Source organism: Cupressus sempervirens, chromosome 7 (assembly GCF_028749045.1).
Source record: "Cupressus sempervirens isolate cs-2001-9-10 chromosome 7, ASM2874904v1, whole genome shotgun sequence".
NCBI classification, from domain to species: Eukaryota; Viridiplantae; Streptophyta; class Pinopsida; order Cupressales; family Cupressaceae; genus Cupressus; species Cupressus sempervirens.
In genome coordinates this window covers 402,822,148-402,832,383 of record NC_143124.1, presented here as the reverse complement: position 1 = coordinate 402,832,383, position 10,236 = coordinate 402,822,148, and the positions used below count along the sequence as shown (strand labels likewise).

At 30.9% G+C, this 10,236-nt stretch overlaps 1 pseudogene; it reads right to left on the bottom strand.

Moving 5' to 3' along the window:
* Window positions 1-8,381: 8,381 nt before the first annotated feature.
* On the bottom strand, window positions 8,382-9,009 carry LOC149547227 (putative nucleoredoxin 1 pseudogene; annotated as a pseudogene).
* Window positions 9,010-10,236: the final 1,227 nt, after the last annotated feature.

Sequence of the window (10,236 nt, the reverse complement as noted above, 5' to 3'; positions counted from 1 at the left end):
TTATAGAAAGAAAACCCGCATAAGAAGAAAAATATGACATACAACAAGATATTCAAGCTACACTTCATAAAAGCACTGATAATCTAGTCCCAAGAGCATTTGAAATTGCAAGACATCCATAGATCATGAACAATAATGAATACTACAGACTAAGAAGAACTTTAAATAGAGAGGAAAAAGCAATCATTAAAAACATTGTCATGAAAAAGTTAAAGGAACCTAACAATCCAATATAGTTGTTTCTAACAGAAGGTGCAAGAATAGAAAAGACATTTACTGCAACAACTCTTTACCAAGCTCTCATCTGGTTGTACAACAATACAATTCATAGTGATCTTGACAAACTAAAAGGCCTAATGACTGCATATATAGGAAAAGCAACATACAACATTGGTGGAAAAACATTGCATTAAACCTTTCACATACCTTTCAGAAAATCAGAATTTGTCCCACTCAGCACATAGACATTAGATACAATGTCAAAGACCTATAGCCAACTGCATCTACTTCTCATAGACAAGATCTCTTTGGTAGGGTCCACATTTTTGTGATACCTTGATAAATGATTATGTGATATTATGCAATTGCCTACTAAATACTTGGCAATTTTCTAGTGATCTCTACCGAGCTCTTCCAATACTAGACTCAGATGTATTTAACAATGAACCATCTCCAACAGAATTAATGCCTTACAATTTTTGGAGAGACAAAGTAAAGTGCTATTCCTAAACACAAAAATGCGACAAAATGATACTCAATTCATTGTCACTCTTAATAGGACACGTTTGGGATCACATAGAGATGATGATATACAATACCTCAATCATGCTTGCCTATGCCCAACACCACTTGACCCAACATTCCTATATCTCTTTTTTAGAAGACAAGATGTTGAAATACATAACAGGAATATGCTATCCATACTTCTTAAAATCAAACATCTTTGTCAAAATTATTAGAGGAAACTATAACATAGAAGATGACCTTGTCAATGAATCAGATAGAATATTCAAAACATACACAAGTGAACAAGACATTGACATAATTTGGATTCAACTTAAGGATCCAAAAATAGGCCACCACCAACGAAATAAACTAGCTTGATACTATACAATAGAAATTCAAAGAGATTGGGTTCCCATACATAGAATAACAAGGCCAATTCAAAAAATTCTTAACAGTGGACAAGTAAAGATTAAAAAATAGTTTCCAATACAAGTAGCGTGTGCTCGAACAATACACCGATCTCAAGGGCTCACATTGCAAGCCTTGCTTTTGACCCAACTGGCATTACACAACATGACTTAACATACACAACACTTTCAAGAACAAAAATAATTCAAGAACTATTTTTACTTAAACCTCTACAATCAAAGCATTTGAAGATCAAACAAAATATTCATTCTAAAATGTCTCGCCTTCAAACACATGCAAAATTGGAACTTGAAAATCAACTAACTTGTTCAATGCCAAATTCACATCTACTTCTTTGCACGTGAAACACATGTAGTTTAAGAGTACATACAAATGATATTGTCAATGACTATGACACCATGGACTCTAATATTTTGTTCCTCCAAGAGGTCCACTTGCCTCCATCCCATACAAATCTGCTTCACAAATACAACAACCATACAGTGTATCATATACATGGCATAACAACTTTTACAAAAGACAATCTGTTAGTGTTGAATACAACATAAAACATAAAATACCAAAGTCATAACGCTAACATTGCGTCATGATGCCATTGAATTCATTCTTCCAAACATTTACATACAACCCAATACTCCTATAGATGAAATCTTAACCATAATGACTAGCATCTTCTGCTACCCAATTCAACAAACTGCTCTTTTCATTATAGGACATTTCAATCTGGACATGTCTAAGGACAATAAAATCACAAGAAAACTCATACAACATATGAAGTGATACAAGACAAAATTTGTTCTCAACAAAACACATATTGCACATAGGTCACTAATTGACCATATATGGACTAATTCAATCAAAAATATATGTTCCACCTATAAAACAAAAGCATATTGGTCAGATTACCTTTCAACTTTTATAAAAATTCATTCTATAACATGATATTACAAAATCAACAATTATGTTTTTCCAACAAGGCTCAATCTTCTCATTCTAAATACATTCAATTTGATTATGTTTTCACCAGCAATGATGGACAGAACCAAAGTAGCAGATGAAACAGATACAAATGAAAGAAAAGAATAAAAAAGGTAATAGCATCAATTGCTTCAATTTACTGTATTATCTACAAAATGACCGAGCTTAACATTGTGTTCTTTCTTTTCTAACAAACCAATCATAATGGAGACAACAAACCCAACAATTGAGGCAGATACAAACAAGCAAAAAAAACCAAAAAGGTATGACCATAAATTGTTCTTTGCATATTTTATAGTCTTTCAAATCATGCAACTTAACATCATCTTTCTTGTTTTCTAATAGACCAAAATTAACTTCTAAAAAACTAGTAACAATTGAAGATCTAAATATTAGAAAAGTTGGCAGCACTTTTGAAGGCATTGTACTTGTCACCTACAAAGTTATCCTTGACAAAAGCATAGGAATGTGTGAAGTCTTATGAGCTGATTTGACAAATTGTAAGGGCAAAATGATAATAACACTAACTATTGTTAGTCATCTACTACACAAGTTTGAGAATAAGATAATACCAGGAACTGCAATAGCAATAAAAGAATTCGAAGTTGCACCAAAAATAGATTTTTACCATGGAGATTCTGATTACATCTTACTTTTAAAAAGTTCTAGTGAAATTGAAACTATTCCACCACTTCAAAATGAATATAACTTCATCCTAGGTACAACCATAAAACAACTTACATCTAGTACAAAAGAATATGCTTATGGAATAGTAGGTGCCCTTGCTATGGCAGCAAACACAAAAGGAACATAACACATTCTTGATATCAAAGATGGCCATATAGATATCGATAAAGCACTGGTAAGCTTCTTCATTTTGCATCCATTTTATTTTATACTTTTTAAAACAATTTTGCTGCATTTCACAAAATAATCACTATTACTTTTCCAATATAGTTGTACATGCATCTATCTTTCTCTCAACTCTTCTATCAAATGGAAAAATAGTTACAAAAAGGTGAAATTCCAATCTTCCTTTTTAAAAACATTGTAAAAAAACAAGATCAGAAGCATGCTCTCTGTACAACTCCATCAACATATATTTCCAGCCTAAATGAAAAAAGAACATTGGAAAGACTCCATGCACTCCGACACACCACATTTGAGGTAACCATTTTGAATACCTAGCACTTATCATTTTTTACAATAAGATTCAACATTTTGCTAATATTCTTTAACCTTTTTACAGGTTGTTGGGCTCTTGACACCTGCAAATGCATATTAAAATTCATTTCATGCATTATGCCCTAAATGTGACTATAGATTTGACAACTACACCACACTAAATGACAACAAAGCATACTGTGCCAAATGTAAAGAGGAAATCAACTACATATATTCCTTGCATGTTAAAGCAGTCATCACCAACAACAACAATCAAACTATCCACTGCTTTCTAGAGAAGAATATTGCTAAAAAAATTTGGGCTTCCTTACAAAACATGACATATGAAGAATATGTCATTGACAAACCAGCCACGATATCTATGTTTAGAGAATTCTAGCTGAGAGGAAAATCTGAATCAAAGTAGTTAGATAACTCATGTTCTTGCACTTGAAGATTAGGCCACACAACATCTTCACTGAGGTATACACATTGACAATGCTTTTCGTTTCTTATGATTTCATATTAATTCACTTTTTCTATGTAATACTAACTTGACTCATATAATCACATCATTGTACAGGGCTCCAACTACATCAAACACTTTTCTCATACTACAGTTGTTACAAAGTTTTGGTTTCAAATACCAATCATAGTACTCAATCAAATCTGCTATAAAACATATATGTGGTCTTCGTTATTTTGAACAATCACTAGTACACATATGTTGTCCATTTTATTTTGAACAGTCACTAGTAACATTCAAGAAAAATCATTTCAACACATATTAAATGTTTTTCATACATACTTCTTAAGTTATATGTAAAAATTATACCATACATAATTTAATGTTAATTTCAATATGGCACGGTTCACTTGAGCTGAGCTCTTTGCTTGATCTCCATGTTTTAGTCTTAATCCATTTCCTACAACTAAAATGGTGTGTTGCTAATTAGTGTTTACTGTAAGAGTATATATTCTAATCATCACATTTATATTAACCATTTAAAGCATAACAATTACACTGCTTCTTTTGGCAGTGTTAAGTTTGCAGTTTTTTATAACTTTTATGATGATTTTAATTGTGACAATGTTAATTATTTTAGCTTGACTTTTAAGTGACATGTAACTTAACTATTTTTGCTTTCTTGAATTGGGAAATGTAAATCTGCATATTCATTTCCTAGCTGAGTCATATTCATCGTTGAAAGAATAACTTCTTCCTTTCTATAAGTTTTTAATAGGAATAATCCTCATGAGTATTCTTGCTTTTTCTACCAAATCTACATCATCATATTAAATAAACCCATTGCACCTCTCACATTTCTTGCCTTAAACTTGGTTGTCTAGATTGATATGTCTCAACACACATCCATGAAATCTGCCCAACAAAAAGTATTGCAAGAAAATATGCCTGAATACATGGAACAACATTCAGTTTCTAGGCTTATTGGTGCTCCACCTGGGTATGTAATGTGCAATATGTTTATTTTTGATGCAAGCTATTTTAAATATAATTTCTTATTTATATATTGAATGCAAACAAGCAATACTTTTAGCTGACATGGTTCACTTGAGCTGAACATTTTGCTTGATTTCCATGTTTCAGTCTTAATCCATTTCCTACGACTAAAATGTTTCTTTTGGCAATGTTAAGTTTGTAGTTTTTAATAACTTCTATGTCGATTTTAACTGCAACAATGTTAATTATTTTAGCTTGCTTTTTAAGTGACATGTAAGTTAATTGTTGTTGCTTTCTTGAATATGGAAATGTAAATTTGCATATTCATTGCTTGCCTGAGGCATATTCATTGCTGAAAAAATAACTTCTTCCTTTCTATAAGTTTTTAACAGCAATAATCCTCATGAGTATTCTTTCTTTTTCTGTTGAATCTACATCATCATATTAAATAAACCCATTGCATCTTTCACATTTCTTGTCTTAAACTTGCTTCTTCAAATTGATATGTCTGAATACATGGACCAATGTATTCAGTTTCTAGGTTCATCAGTGCTCCAGCTGGGTATGTACTATGCAATATCTTTATTTCTCATGCAACCTATTTTAAATATAATTTTATTTATGTATTCAATGTAAAAAAGCAATATTTTAGCTGACTCTTAATCTATTATTGCAAATATGATCAGACAATTAACTACTCCAACACCATCATTATCATGGCATCCAATCTTGAAGCGAAGTACCTGCTTATAGGACTCTTTTGACACATATCCATGAAAGTTTCCCAACAAAGAGTATTGTAAGAAAATATTCTTGAATACATGGAACACCATTCAGTATCTAGGCTCATCAGTGCTCCACCTAGGTATGTACTGTGCAATATGTTTATTTCTGATACGGGCTATTTTAAATATAATTTCTTATTTGTATATTCAATGCAAACAAGCAATATTTTAGCTGAGTCTTAATGTATTATTGCAGTCATGTTGATCATCATGGCATCCAATCTTGAAGTGACCTACTTGGTTGTAGGACTCTCAATGCACATCCATGAAAGCTGTCCTACAAAGAGTATTTCATATGATTACTGAGTATGTGCAGGATCATGGTGTGCCAAAAAGTGGTGATCTAAAAAATCTATAGTTTTGAAATATCTCAAACCATTTCAAAATCTTTTCCAACCCTTTTCCCACCCACCTTGATATTAAATGTAAACAATTAATATCTTTATATGGTCTACTATATATTTTGATACCAAACCTATATGGTCAACTTAAAAAATATCCTTAAAATGTGTTTTTGGCCTGTTTTTATGTGATTTTTACTTCAAACATGTAGTTGATGAATTTTTTTTCACCAAAATTTGATGAAATGAAAAGGGTTTCTTAAGAATATTCTTATCTTTCCATAAATGTAAGGTTTGTCAAATTATGAGTTTAGTAAGTAATTATTACTTATTTTCTAATGGAGTTATGTATAAAGTGTTGACTAAACTAACACATTACTTGAAAAACAACTATAACTTTCAAAAGGTACAACATTTTTTAAATCCAAAAGATGCATCACATTTTATGTTTCTTCTACTATAAAGAAAAAAATGAAAAATTATATTTTGCAGAGTTTTGAATTAGTTAAGGTGGTCAGACACGAGATTTTTTTTATTCGAAAAATACTAAAGTCAAAAATTAATTAATTATTATTTATTTAGAATTAAAATACCCAAAAATATATTTCACATCCATGCATGATTCTACTACTTATATCTAGAATATTATTTAAAAATATTATCACTTGATTTTGATTAAGGTGGTCAGACATATGTCTACTTCTTATTTTTGTTCTAAGATTTTGATAATATTGCATCAAAATTCAAAATTTTGACCAATCAATTTTTGTTTTTTTGAGATAAGTCCTAGTAGTTTAGAAATTAGATTCAATTTGCTAGAGATTATTTTCTCTCAACTTTTTTATATAAATTTAATAACAAGTCTAAAATTACACGTCAAGTTGACATAACCCTAATTTTCTTAATTTTATTGCCACTTAAGAGCATAGTTTGGTTGACCATGATCCTGCACATACCCTACTTCATGTTAGATTTTTTATGTTCATTCACTTGCAACCAGTCCCATAGCTCTATGCTACCTACATTTTTTATGTTGCTAAAGATGATTAATGTCCACGAATAAAAAAGTTTATCTACCTTCTCATTCTCTCAGTGCTAATTCTTCAAGGATTTAAAACTACTAATGACAGTTTTGACATTCATAAAGCATTTGAGACTGTTTGCCACCATCATCAAAAGCCGATGGTGGAGTAAATAAACTATAGAGAATAAACAAACCATGTAATTAAATGTCTTATAGTTTATAATAAATGCTTAAGTACTGGCTTATTATGGTTTGCTGTATTTTCTATCAATTGGATCTAGTTGTCATGGAAATAACTACCATTATTTAAAAAAAAGTTGTTGTGCTAAATCTACTTTTAAATCTTACTGAAAAAATGAATAATTTTATCTATATCTTACACAGAATTAGTCAATAAATATCTTTGTTATGATAAATGTTCTTTAGGATGTCTCATTTTAATTTACCATGATACTATAATGTCTACTTATATATTCTTTTAAAGTTTTGATTAATATATATCATTGTAGCTATAAAATTTAATAATATTATACGAACTGTATTCTGTTATTTAATTTAGCTTAGTACTATAATACTATATGTTTTCATTATTATTTTTTTGTTATATTTATTAAATTAAATAAATTACATTTTAACCAAAGGCTACTTCAGTCAACCATGAAAACACAAAGGCAAGAACTTTGGTTGTTGTTTATGGTACAAGATATTATAACCATGCATTAATGGTAGTGTATTTGACATTGGATTTGAACTCATATAATACAAAAAAAATGGTATATAATTGTCTATCTCTCTCTAGGACATCTGTGATCTATAGGAATCCTCTATTTTGGACACAAAGGCTATTCCATGTAGTAATCAATATCGTCTAAGGCCCATTTGTTTGCTAAAATAGGAATAGGAAAATTGGAATAGGAGATGTATTTCCTATTTGGTACCTGAAATTGAATAGAGAATAGGCAAACATATTCCAATTTTTCCCGTAAAATGAGCATATGTCCATTCCAAAAAATAGTTGTTATTGGAATGGACCATTCCGATTCCCAATTTGATTTTTTTTTTCAAACATTTTTATTATTATATCTATTTGTTTAAAAAAAGGAAAAAATTGTATTTCTCATTAACTTCAATGAGTAAAATAAAAATGAAAATAAATTAGCCTTTTTAACATTATTTCAAAAAAATAAACCATAAAACAAAAAAATTGAGGTAAATATTTTTAAAAATAAAAAACTTCACCTTATTCCTATTCCATTTTTGTACAACCAAACAAGGGAGTAACATATTCCCAATCAAATACCAAGTTAACCAAACAAGAACGAGATTGGTCTTTTCCATTCCCATTCCACATTTTCATTCTTATTCTAATTTTCTATTCCTATGCCGACTCTAGGATAACTTCTCCAATCGAAACTTGATTGATCCACCACTTTTTAAGTGTTATCATCATACCATTGTGCACATCCCCATTTTCAATACCCTTTCTCGTGTCTCCAATGTTTCTCATTCTCATCAGTAGCCTCATGCTTCAAAGCACAATCTGGATGAAGATCAAAATCACATTTTTTTGCAATAGAAAGACCAAGCATTCCGTCCTTCTTTGTACCCATCACAAATATAAGACATCCTTGAAATAAAATTCAAAGAATGTTCATGCAGCTCATGCTTGATTTCCTTTGGATATTTCTCCACTACTTCTTCGACTTCTTTCTACAGTTCATGAGTGAAGGAATAAGCTTTCGTCCCATGAAGAAAAATAATGTTTCTGGCATCTTTTGTCACAGTTTTTCCATCAAGACCAGTTATAACCAAAGATGGAATTCCTTGAATTCAGAAGTAATGGCTTAGATACTTCTTCACTCTGCCTCCAAATGGAGGGTCTAACCATGGCATGCTTGCATGGTACTCTTCCTAGGCTTCTTGGTCTTTGTCACTAGAGAGGAAAAAAATCTTAAAGGTTTGTCCATTTTTATTGAGCTTTTTGTATACTTGTGCAAGCTTCAGTGTGAATGCTCGACACATCGGGCACCAATGAGAAAAAAAATATAAACCAACAGTCTTTCCTATGAGCTAAAAAATGGGTACATGTAGTAGAATCATGATCAAGATAGTCATCTTATGGTTTTTCTTAAGTAAAACAGTTTGTTATAAGCTATTGCTCCAAATAAGCCTTGCAATAACCTAATTCCAACAAATATGAATTTGTTGTTTTTCTAATCTACTGTTAATGGATGTATTTAGTTGGTTGATCAAAAATATGGAAATTTTGGAAGAAAGAAGCAGATCCTACCACTATGTTAAAGAAAAGTGGAATATCAAAGTAGACTCAAAGCATTGGAAGGAAAAAATGAGGTCTGGAAGGAGACTTGAAACAATGAAGGAAAAAATAGAGCATGAAAGGAAAGCGAAAATATTGGAATGTAAATATTTAAAGATAGTTGTATCCAGAGTTTGCATTCCACATTCCATAGACATTTTAAAAACATAGTGATTATCGCTAAAACAATAGATTTGGTGCCTTTCAGAGGTTGGACCCATAATATTATCATGTTATTCATGTTTCCTGTATCGCATTTTGTCATTGAAGAGTCTTATGGAATTTAAGCATAGTTGAATAGTGAAACCCTACATCACCAACTAAGTATATGATGCTTCTTTTTCAATTCTTCGCATTCTAGTGTTCTAGTTTCTTTGTACATTGATCTAATTGATAAGTATGAAATATTTTTGAGATCAAGTCACATAATCAGTTTGCAATGTTTTCTCATCTGGTCCAAGGACAATCAAGGTTGGGATGCTTTTGAATTCAAAGTATTGCTCCAGATTCTTCATGTTTCTATCACTGTAAGGTAGAACAAGCCATGGCATGCCTTCAAAATATGCTTGGAAGGACTCTATATCTATGTCAAAGGAGATAAACAAAATCTCTAGTAAAGGGACTTGTTCATTAGGAAAAGGTTTAAATTTTAGTAATTTCCATATATTTTTGTGTAATATCATTTGCAAATTTTACACTATTTGCACTATAAAGATGTGACATGTCTATGCAATAAAAAAATTTAAAATACAAGAATTCTCAAAAACATGATAGTATCAATCATTATACAAATTTACCATGATAAAATATAATGCTCGCTCTCATGACAATACAATGTTCACTCACCTTTCTATCTCCATTGTGAATGACAAAATATTTGTTAGAAGAGATAAGAAGAAAATTCACATACTATGAAAGCCTCATGGCCCCTCCTTCATGTTATGTTCACCAAGCCTCTCTTTGCCAAATGAATATGCCTCAACACCATAATCTTGAATGATGCCTACACC